The 10,781-nt window shown below is 36.0% G+C and overlaps 1 pseudogene; it reads right to left on the bottom strand.

Annotated features, from left to right (window-relative positions):
• Positions 1 to 4,101: 4,101 nt before the first annotated feature.
• LOC123252352 lies at positions 4,102 to 9,866 on the bottom strand (annotated as a pseudogene).
• Between the last annotated feature and the right edge of the window lie 915 nt (positions 9,867 to 10,781).

The following is a 10,781-nucleotide window of genomic DNA, read 5'->3' as shown; positions in this document are numbered from 1 at the left end:
AAATGTAATGGGGAAGCAGGAAGTTGTACTTCTCTCTCTGAGATGGACTCCATGGTGGCTGGGGACAAGTTGTAACTGACCCCCTGGGAGACCTCAGAGAAAGTGGAGTTTGTATCCTGATATTCTGATATCCAGGAGGAAAGTTATCTGCCTGTGGGAGATTAGGTTGAGACTATAAAACCTAACCTGTGTTGCTGGTCAGCTCAGGTTGGTTTAGCTCCCCAACTTATCCAACTGAAGGAGTATTGGCTGAAGACCTGGGAAAGCTGTATCATCGCTGGATTTTGACAGGACTCAGCAGTGAGGATCCCACTTTCATTCCTCATCTCCATTTTGCCCTGCCCTGCTATAGTTACTAGCTTACTGTAGATAAGTTCATTCCCTGATCCTGAGGCTTCCCCATAGACTGATAGAATAGAACCCCTTTCCCTTCTTTAAAACTAGAGTTCATTGAATTAAACCCTATTTATAAAACCTTTTGTCAGTCTACTCACTTGTTAGTTTCACAGACTACCTGGCTAGGGGGATCAGTGTGACAGTTAAGTCCCAACAGTCATTCCTGTCAACTGCCATTCCCCAAAATGCCAAAACCAATTTCCCTAACTTGTTTGGTCCCAGTCTATTGTCTATTCCTGTCTCCTACTCACCCTTCTGAACCCAGATAAAATATATAAGTTAACCCCAGGTTTTACCTTTAGAATACTCAACAAATTGAATTGATATATTCATACATGTGGAGACAGAAGTATAAGATGTTCAAGAAAGTAGTCACTCTTTTATCCAATGCAGGCTCTGAATAATAGTCTTCTAAAATTATAACTTCTTCAACATTTGCTAAACCCCAAATTCTTTTTAAAACATCCTAAATATTTAACTAAATGGATCTAGGGCAAAGGGAATATAAGTTATATTCAAATTCGACAAACTTTTATTAATCAACTTCAACATATAAGTTCCCTCTGCCTGTCACTGAAGGTTCTCTTCCCTCAAGGAGCTCCCATTCTGCCTTGGAGAGGGAGGATACAATATGTAAACAGAAAACTGTGAAGCTAGATATGATGTGTTGGAAGCAAAGGTCAAACTGATACACATTTTCTAAGAAAACAGGAAGAGAAAAGAATTTGTTTTTATCTGGGGAGAAGTAAATCACAAATATTTCAGAAAGATATAAAAATAAAGATAATATTGTAATGAGAGGTCAGCATTCTGTAACAGATGGTTTCATTCAAAATCAACACCTTTATTTATTGAATAAAACCCAAAGTGACTTTGAAATTTCCTAAGAATATAATTTCATTCAGTACTTAAGTCAAGATGGTTCTAATGCATTTTTGATAAAGCTCAACCTATCATTATGTTTTGGAAACATTAGGAAAAAAGGGATTGGGGCTATTTTTTCTCCTTAAGATTCTTAAGGCCAGGTCCAGAAAAAGAGAAAAAAGTCACCTTGAAATCTTCATCAATCAAGATAGATAGGGATCAGGGGGGAAATTGCATACTGTGAATATTAAGGTGAGAAAAAAACTTCTAATTACAAACCCTTTTCCAAGTCATTCCAGCTGGGACTTTCTCCTTCCAGACCTTTTCTGTACCAGCAGGATTCCCTGGCAACTTAGCCAATGAGTATTATGCCTTCCTCTTAACAGTTCCCTAAGCTCGAGAAATTGCCAGAGATGGGAAAGTGAAATTCTCTAGTGGAAGAGAACAAACCTTTGACAAAATCCCATATGCTAGTAGGGAAAGCATCACAGAGAAATGGCCCAGTTGGCACTATCTTTCCTCCTGTGATTTCTAGATTTCATTCACAATGATGAGAAGGGACACAGGTATCACAATGAATAAGGAGCTTTGGGGCTGAAGCCAAACATTTCAAGACAGCTACGTGTCACAGTCGACAAAGTGTTGGGCCTGGAGCTAAGAAGACAAGAGTTTGAATCTTGACTCTGACATTTTTGAGCTCTGTGATCCTGGGCAGGTCACTTAACCTCTCAAAACCTCAGTTTAAACATATGTAAAATAAAGATAGCAATAGTACATATCTCATAGGATGGTTGTCAGAATAAAATAAGATTATAATAACACCTAGCATTTATATAATACTTTAAGGTATGAAAAACTCTTAACCTATGTTATCCCTTTGATCCTCACAAAATATACTCTATGTAAACAACAGATTCTATATTTAAAGTGTTCGCCAAAACTTAACAGGTTATATAGATGTTATTTATAATCATGACATCATTATAGGAGAGATGGATAGAGATGGGAAGAACAAATATTTCAGTAATTTAAAATAATCTCTTCTGACATCTCATCAACTAAACTCTAAGTTCTTTGAAAGTGAGGACAATAGCTTATAATTTTGTCCCCACTTTCTCAAACAGTTGGTATTTTACCTTCCCTATAGTAGTTACCAAATAAAACGACAATGATGATAATAATGATTATGACAATGATAATGATTATGGCAATGGGAATAAAAATTGTGACAGTGATGGTGATAATGATGATGGGATATGATGGGATAAGGGAGTTTTATCCTTGTGATTCACAAAAAGCCAACACATATATAATTGGCCTCAGGATTATATTCCCCAAAATAATATTCTGACTTTAAATTGTTTTATTTTTTCTACATTGTAATCATTGTGTTTTATAAGTTATCTTTGAGATCTGTTTGGTCCTCAGGCCCTGCTATGAAAAAATGAAAAAGAAGTTAGTAACTGTTAAATCCTGATTAAATCTATAGATTATGTCATTTAAGAGTCATAATTAAGATTATGTCATTAACAAGATTAATGATAAGTCACTAATAGGGAGGTAAAGAGGTAGAAATCAGAACTTAGTAAGAATAGAAGGTCTGAGATGGAGGCATACATAAACTTGTCTTGTCAGTACTTCTCTGTGCTTAGAAAGATGTTTCAGTTCCCTTATTTATGTGGAATGTGACAAAGAAGATACACCTTAAAAGTTCCATTTCTATATATTGTATGATTGATAGTGGTAGGAAATATAGGTGGATCTTTGAATTGAAACAGAAGGAATAATACTATTCAAAAAAGCAGAAACAAAATGTCATCTGCAGTCTTAGGATTTGCTACAGAAGGCCATGAGGGCATACAATCTTCCAGATAAATTAGATCAGTTATTTTGTGGGGATATTGATGACTTCACAAAGAAAGTAAGCCATTTCTAAACCACCATGATGGAATCCTGTGTAGGGAGTGGGGCAGAGCCAAAACTAAATACAGGAATATGGTAGATGACTATGTCAACTGTGACTTGGTAGGATCCTTGCATGAATGCTTGGCACAGGGGGAAAAAATTAGTTTCCTATCTTTGGCTATCATTGTGATAGATCTATGGCTACGAAAAACCACAAATAACTAGGTATGGGTCTTCCACAGCTTTTGTTTTATGGGGGGGAAAAAGGCCATGACTAGTCCTCTGAATGAAAACCCTGAGAAATAGGGGTCCTTGGTAAAGTTCATTGTGGTTTTGGACTCCCACCCTACATGGAAACCTCTGAATTGATGAAGGGAAGAGAAACCCATTCGACTCTATCCCTTACAGAACTAGTATCTATACCTTCCTATTTTGTGTTTGGATGTGCATATGAATAAATTACTTTGAACCATCCCAGTGTCACTATATACCATTGCTAGAACTCCATTTTAAATCTGAATTGTAGTAACTAAATCTTTTATAACTTATGCTTGCAATTCCATCTCAATGTATCTAGATACTAACTATTCTTCAAGTTCTAGTTTAAGTGCCATTTTCTCCATTAAACCTTCTTTGACAAGCCTACATAATAATATCGTCATCTTCAAAATTATTTCAGCAATTATTTTCTCTACCAGTAAGCTTTTGTAATGAATAGAGTGCTCAACATTGAGTCAAATCCAGGGCCTAGACAAAGGAAGATCTGAGTTCAAATTCAGCCTTGGATACTTATAAGTTTTGTTTCCTTGTGCAAGTCACTTACCCTCTATCTATCTTGGTTTCCTCAATTATGAAATGGGGACAATAATGGCATCTGTCTCACAGTGTTGTTGTGAGGATCAGATGAGCCAATATTGTGCCTTCACAGTCCTTTATTTATGCCTGTAACAAAATCTCCTCAATTTGCCTGCTCAACTTTTTCTCTTCCTGTAAGGAAGAATTCAGTGATTGATAATCAGAGATCAAGTGGTTTCTATTGCATTCCTATGTCTCTTTTGCTCTGATCACCTTCTCTGTTGTATCATGTTCACTTGTGTGCCTGCCATGATCTCCTACTACATAGTAGGCTTTTTAAACTTAGAGTATCCCATTTTTCATCTTTGAACCCTGGTACCTGGCAAAGGGCTTTATATACAGTAAATCCATTTAGTAAATGTGCAAATGAATTAAAATAAATTTGAGACAAGATATGAGGCTACAGGTTTTACCACAATTTATTATTAGATTTAGCATTTTTATAGTTCTTACTATATAGCAGGCTAAGGGCTTTACAAATAACTCATTTGATCCTCATAGCAAATGTAGGGGCTAGGTACTATTATCCAAATTTTTTTTATAGTTGAGGAAACTGAGGCAGAAATTAAATGTCACAAGGCTAGTAAGTATCTGAGGCCAGATATGAATATGTCTTCCTAGCTCCAATTTCAAGACTCTTTTGACTCTTTCATCTCGATGTTTCCCTCCTATGAACATAATTTATCCTTAAGTAAGAGCAAAAGAAGAAAAAGGTCCACAGAACCTGCTCTTTCTTTGCTTGCAGTCTATTGATCAAAGAATGGATATTGGGCTTCTTCAAATAATGGTGCTATTAAAATATATACCTTTCTATATGCATATATAAAATACATACCTTTCTTCCAGACTGAAGAGCTTTATAATGTTGTCCGTTCTCTGGTTTAAAAATGCAATGAAGAGAAATAACAGACAAAATATGCAGAATAAGACACACATTTCAGGACATATTAATGTTTGTTACATGGTCATTTCCTTTTTCTTCTTGTCCTCTCTAAGATATAAAAAAGAGAACTAAATGTTTGTTAATTGAAAAAAAATAACATTTGACAACTTTATTTTGTTAAAGACAGGTAAAATAATGGTTAGGAGCAGCTTGATGGTATAGAATATAAGTACAAGGTCTGTCTTTCTAAGTTCTAATTTGGCATCAGACATTTATTTGCTGTATGACTCTGGGCAAATAACTTAATCCTATTTGCCTCAGTTTCTTAATCTATAAAATGATCTGGAGAGGGAAATATACCAAACCAGTATCTTTTTTCCCAAGAAAACTGAAGTGTGATTAAAAAGAGCTGGACATCCCTAAACAATTTCAGCAATGGTGGATATACTGTCAGACCAGGAATTAGGGAGACCTGAGCTAAAATTGGACTTTAATCACTTAATGGTTATGTGATCCTGGGAAGGTCAATTAACTTTTGCCTTCCTCAGTTTATCTATCTTAAGGTCCTTCATGCATGAAGATTCTCTTCCTCCTAGGTCTACTTTGTCACCTTTTGATGACATATCTTAAGGACTTCATTAGTTCTAGTCAACTCTTATGCTTGGTGCATAACTGATGTTTGGAATTATGCCTGAATTATCTGTACTAATTTTATGCTTTGCATGAAGTTAGCTCACTCAAAGAGTATATATTCTAAACTTACTTTCACCTTGAGGTCCAATAAATCCTGAAAATTTTAGTAGATTGACCATAGGAAATTAGATCTACAGTAGCAATTTCATATTAAATGATCAGGCATTTAATCCTATTAATCATATCAGGTCTGAAATACAATCTTCCATTCTCTTTCTCTGCCAATCCTAAGCAAACTATAAGCCTTCCTTTTCTTTTTTTAAACCTTTACCTTCCAGCTTAAAATTAATACTGTGTATTAATTAATACTGTAAATTAATTTCCAAGGAAAAAGAGTGGTAAAGGCAAGATAATGGGGGTTAAGAGACTTATCTGGGGTCGCACAGCTATAAAGTGTCTGAAGTCAGATTTGTACTCAGGACCTCCCATTTCTAGGCCTGACTCTCAATTCTCTGACCCATATAGTTACCCCCAAACCTTCCTTATGACTAATAATGCAATGGTTCTTCTGTTCCTTAACTGATCCATCTAATTTTGAGATCAAGAATAAAGAGTACCCACAAAAGAAAGTGATCTTGGTCTGGGGCCACTTAGAAACCATTTATAAAATATATCTCAAACTACTATCCACTGTCTCCTCTATCAACATACCAAAAAGTAATATGTCAAGTAGCAAAATATTTAATCTAAGCAGAACAGTAAAGAATAATAAGAATCATGTAGCAGAATCATCTTCTACTCTAATACACAAATAAATAAAATTTATTTGAGTCTCTCAGATTCAAATCATTTTGGATGAAAACTCTGCTCAGAGTCTACCACTTATCTTCCTTGGTACTGACTATATTAGTTGACAGTTTCAGGTTATAGAAAAATGTGAGTTCCTTGTGAAAATATCAGTTCCTTTATTACAACTATATCATTTGTGCACTGCACTGTGCCTGCCACAAAGTTGATGCTTAGTAAAGTTGCTGTTTTTGATCAGTTGATGCAAATGCCTCCATCATGGTTGTCATGAATCCTGTTGATTCCTTTAGCAAGAAACTGTCCTTTGTTGTCAATAGTTTTACCCAACAGTTATCATAGTTTGATAGATATGAAACCCTAAATATCACCCTAAATTTCACTTGAGGTGAAAAATTCTTTTGTAATAGAGTTTCCTACAGAACTAATCCTGGGCTATGAAGCCATCTAGCTCAGGATTCTTGTACAGCTACTAGTAGCCTACATAATCTCTTAGATGGCATCTTGGATATAGTCCTGAGTTTGGAATAAGCACAACCTGAGATCAAATTCTTCCTCAGGCTCTTACTTGTTATATCATTCTGGGCAAATGGATCTCTTTTTGTTCTAGTTTCCTCATCAGTAAAATGAGAATATGAATAATAACTACTTTATGGGGTTGTTGTGAGATTGTATACCACTCCTCCTCCTTTTCCTCCTCTTCCTTCTGGGACAGGAAATGGATAGTAATCCAATGTCAAGTACATTAGTCTTAGAAAAATGTTTACTGCTTTATTCAATCTCCTGAAAGCATTGGGCTTCACTTTTATTCAGAATCTGGCTTCTGTTCTTCTCTCCTGTCCTGAAAGAGGAAGTGAACTACATGGATCAACAGTCTAGTTTTTTCTCTGTGTGAAATACAGGCTCATAGAAAACTGAGACTGTGGCATTACTTTGAAAAAGTAAACTAATTAATTAGACAAAAATATAAAATTTTGTTGCCATTCAACAAACATTTCCTACATTGACATATGACTCTACCAACATCTAGGACAGACCAGAGCACACAATATGAACTCAACAACTACTTATTACATGATTTGCTGTAGTTAGCAAGTTTGTCTATATGTGAAGAAGCATGTTCTTGTGTTTTCAGGAAATACCTCAAATCAGCCTCTCCTGAGAGACAACTGGGAACCTACATCATACATTTGCTTTTTTAACACTGGCAAAGTAGAAATGGAGCTGAAATATAAGTGAATGATATTTATCTGAGATGTCATAGACATGTGCAAGTACCAATACCTCACTTTTAGAGAAAGCCCTAAAATTAGAAAGTACTGATTGGAGGATTTGAAGAATGGAAGTTTTAGAAGCTTAGAATACTGTCCAGAGAGGGTAATATTTGGTGGGGAAGAAATAAGTGGCCTTATACATATACTATTCTATTTCCTTGGGGCACAAATGGTACTTTTCTCTTCTAGAAGGAGAACAAAATGAAATTAACTTCTCTGTGATTTAACAATCCTACTTTGTTCCCCCATAAAAAGACAGACGTGTACTCATACTATTTGTGTGCCCAGTCAAGAAATTCTAACATTCCAAGGAGGAAGTTTAAAAAATAGATTATAGTACCAAATGAGAGAATGTTCTCAAACATCTTGATAAAGAAAAGTGAATATGGACTAGTAGGATTATTCAGGAAATGGGATAAAAAAAGAAATCATAAGATTGGGGTGCCAAGGACACCAATTTAAAGAAGAAAATGAATAAGAAAAATGAATAAGACTGATACTAGGAACCAGGATAAGTTAAAAGAGGAGTTAGAGTTAGTAAGTTGCCTAGAAGCTATAATTTAATGACTCATCTGTCCCCAAATGGGGGTGGTAGTTGACATAGATGATAAAGCATGTGGCCTGGAGACAGAAAGACCTATGTTTAAATCCAGGCTCAGATACTAGCTGTGTGACCCTAGGCAAATCGCCCAATTTTGTTTTTCTCAGTTTCTTTATCTATAAATGATCTTGAAAAGGAAATGGTGAACCACTTCAGTATCTTTGTCAAGAAAACCTCAAATGGGGTCACAAAGTGAAGGACATGACTGAAATGACTGAACAACATTAACAAACAGTCCCCAAATATCCTGTGCCTCTTCCCTGAAGTTTCTACCATAGCCTATGTCAATGTCAGTAGAATCTCCTGCTAAAAAAATTGAATATTCCTTGAGCAGTAACACACTGGACAATTATCAGTCACTATCATCTTGTTGTGAATGGGCAGACCCCTAGTGAATGAAACAAGACACAGATAAGCTAGGGAAGGGGACACTGTGAGGGAAAGGAAGCATTCAGAAGAGAAAATGTTGAAATTTAAAATGCTGCAAAGGAGGATAATAATGAATATTGTGCTACTATAAGGACCCTAAAAACCAGAGAGAAACATGAGGCCTTTGGATAGCTAAAATTGGGGATCTGAAGAGGATAGTTTGATGTATATGCAGAATGGTATCTAGGAATGAAATATCATCCACTAATGTTTCTCAATTGTGTCCAGGATCTACACTATCTTTCCTTTGTCCTTAGTGAGCTCTCAGATTACTGAAGAGAATCGTGGAGTCTCAAGAGTTGATAAAAGTGCCATCTCTTCAATTTAGCCAAACAACAATAAGTGGGTGATTAATTTATTTTTCAGGGCCTCATTTCCAAAATGGACAGGGTGGAACAGGATGGCCTCCACGTTCTACTCTATTTTGAGGAGCACTTAATGAAGCAAATTTATGAAAATTATCAGAGAAGTTCTTAACCTCTGGTTTGTTTTTGTTAGTTTAGGGAAGTTTATGGGTCCCTTCTTAGGGTTTTTTTTTTGTTTTGTTTTTTGTTTCAGTAGCTTCTGCCATTTACTAATTCATTAGCAGCTTCCATCATTTATTGATGCCATATGGATTTAGTACAGATAGATGGGGCTTGTCCATGGTGCTCTTGATATATAACGTCCTCACATTCTGCCAGTTTTACTTTAACAGAGAAACCAAGAAATGATGGATGTTGTAGACAAGCTCATCATCTGTCAGCAGCTACCACCTTCTTTATTTGGAACTAACCTCATCAACCTTTGCCACCATATTCTCATTGGGGGTGAACAGAGATGGAAACTTGGCAGCTTTGTTCAGACTAGGGTCCAGGGTTTCAGGAATTTTCTTGATCAAGGACTCAGAGGCCAAAAAGGCGTCATACTTTCTAGCCAGTTTCTTGACTAATTTCTTTGTCTTGTTCAACTTCTTCAGGGTCTCAATATCCAAGTGGGGGATTTCTACAGCCTTGGCCTCATCACAGTGCTGCCAGTCTCCCAGGACTCACATAGAAATTAGGTCGGGATGTGGATTTGAGCCTGAAGGTACCAGAGAAATGTTTGTCCTTGAGGAATCATAATTCTTCAGACTGATCTGCAGTTCCACCATTTTGAAAAACTTTCTGCTTTTGCACTGCATCCCATACAGGATCTCTCACACAGTTTCATAGAGAACATCATGAGAGACTTTACTGCTCATGGATGCTCACTGTGTCACAAGCTGGTATAAAAATAAAATAGGTAAGCACCCAAATAAAGGACAAAGAACTAGAAAATGAAGATCAAAATTGTTTCTTGATACTTTTGATAGGTGACATAAAAAGTATCTTCAGTGGTAAATGAAGTGAAGCTCAAAGATGAACTTCGCTTCAGGGTCAGGTACAAGGAACGCTAAAGAAACTCTTATTTATGAAAAATAAACAATTTATTTAAATATATATAAGAGAAAAAGGATTTCTAATGCTAAGGGATTCTAACTCCACCCAAATAAACTCCCAGGTCCCTCAAGGAACTGCTTCTCCTGTGGTTCACAGGCTATGCTAATCCTCCCTGATCTAACTAACCAAATTTATACTATTCTAAATAAACCTAACCACTATAACTCTTAACTTCACCTCTAAGTTATAAAGATAACCAAGGCTAGCTGGTTGAGTCTCCACAAGAAACAAGTCTGTTAAGGCTCAGAGTCCAAACCAAAGACCAGGTTTTGTTTGGTCTTTTCACAGTTTAACCAATCTATAGACAGTTACAGATAAATGAATAGTGTTTGCCAAGTTGGAAAAGAAAACACTCCACTACTTTAAGTCTTTCACTCAGACAGAGATAGAGGGAGGCAAAGATATTACCTTCTTGAGCCCTGAGAGAGAGAGAAACTGCATGTGGCTACAAGCCAACTCTTGGAATGCCACAACCAGAGAATGTAACTGTCATAGAAATAACAGTTATAACTGCCAACAGTTGAAATTAACATTCTCAGCTCTATTTGAAACTCCAATTTTTCCTCAAGCCATCTTCTCTACTTCTTATCTTTAAACTAATAAAGTAATACTTATTTTCTAATATCATCCTTATACTGGTGATATTTTTAAGATGCAAAATAAAATACATAGGATTT

The sequence above is a fragment of the Gracilinanus agilis genome, chromosome 1 (assembly GCF_016433145.1).
Source record: "Gracilinanus agilis isolate LMUSP501 chromosome 1, AgileGrace, whole genome shotgun sequence".
Classification (NCBI taxonomy): domain Eukaryota; kingdom Metazoa; phylum Chordata; class Mammalia; order Didelphimorphia; family Didelphidae; genus Gracilinanus; species Gracilinanus agilis.
The sequence above is the reverse complement of the archived record's forward strand: the minus strand, read 5'-3'. Positions and strand labels throughout refer to the sequence as shown.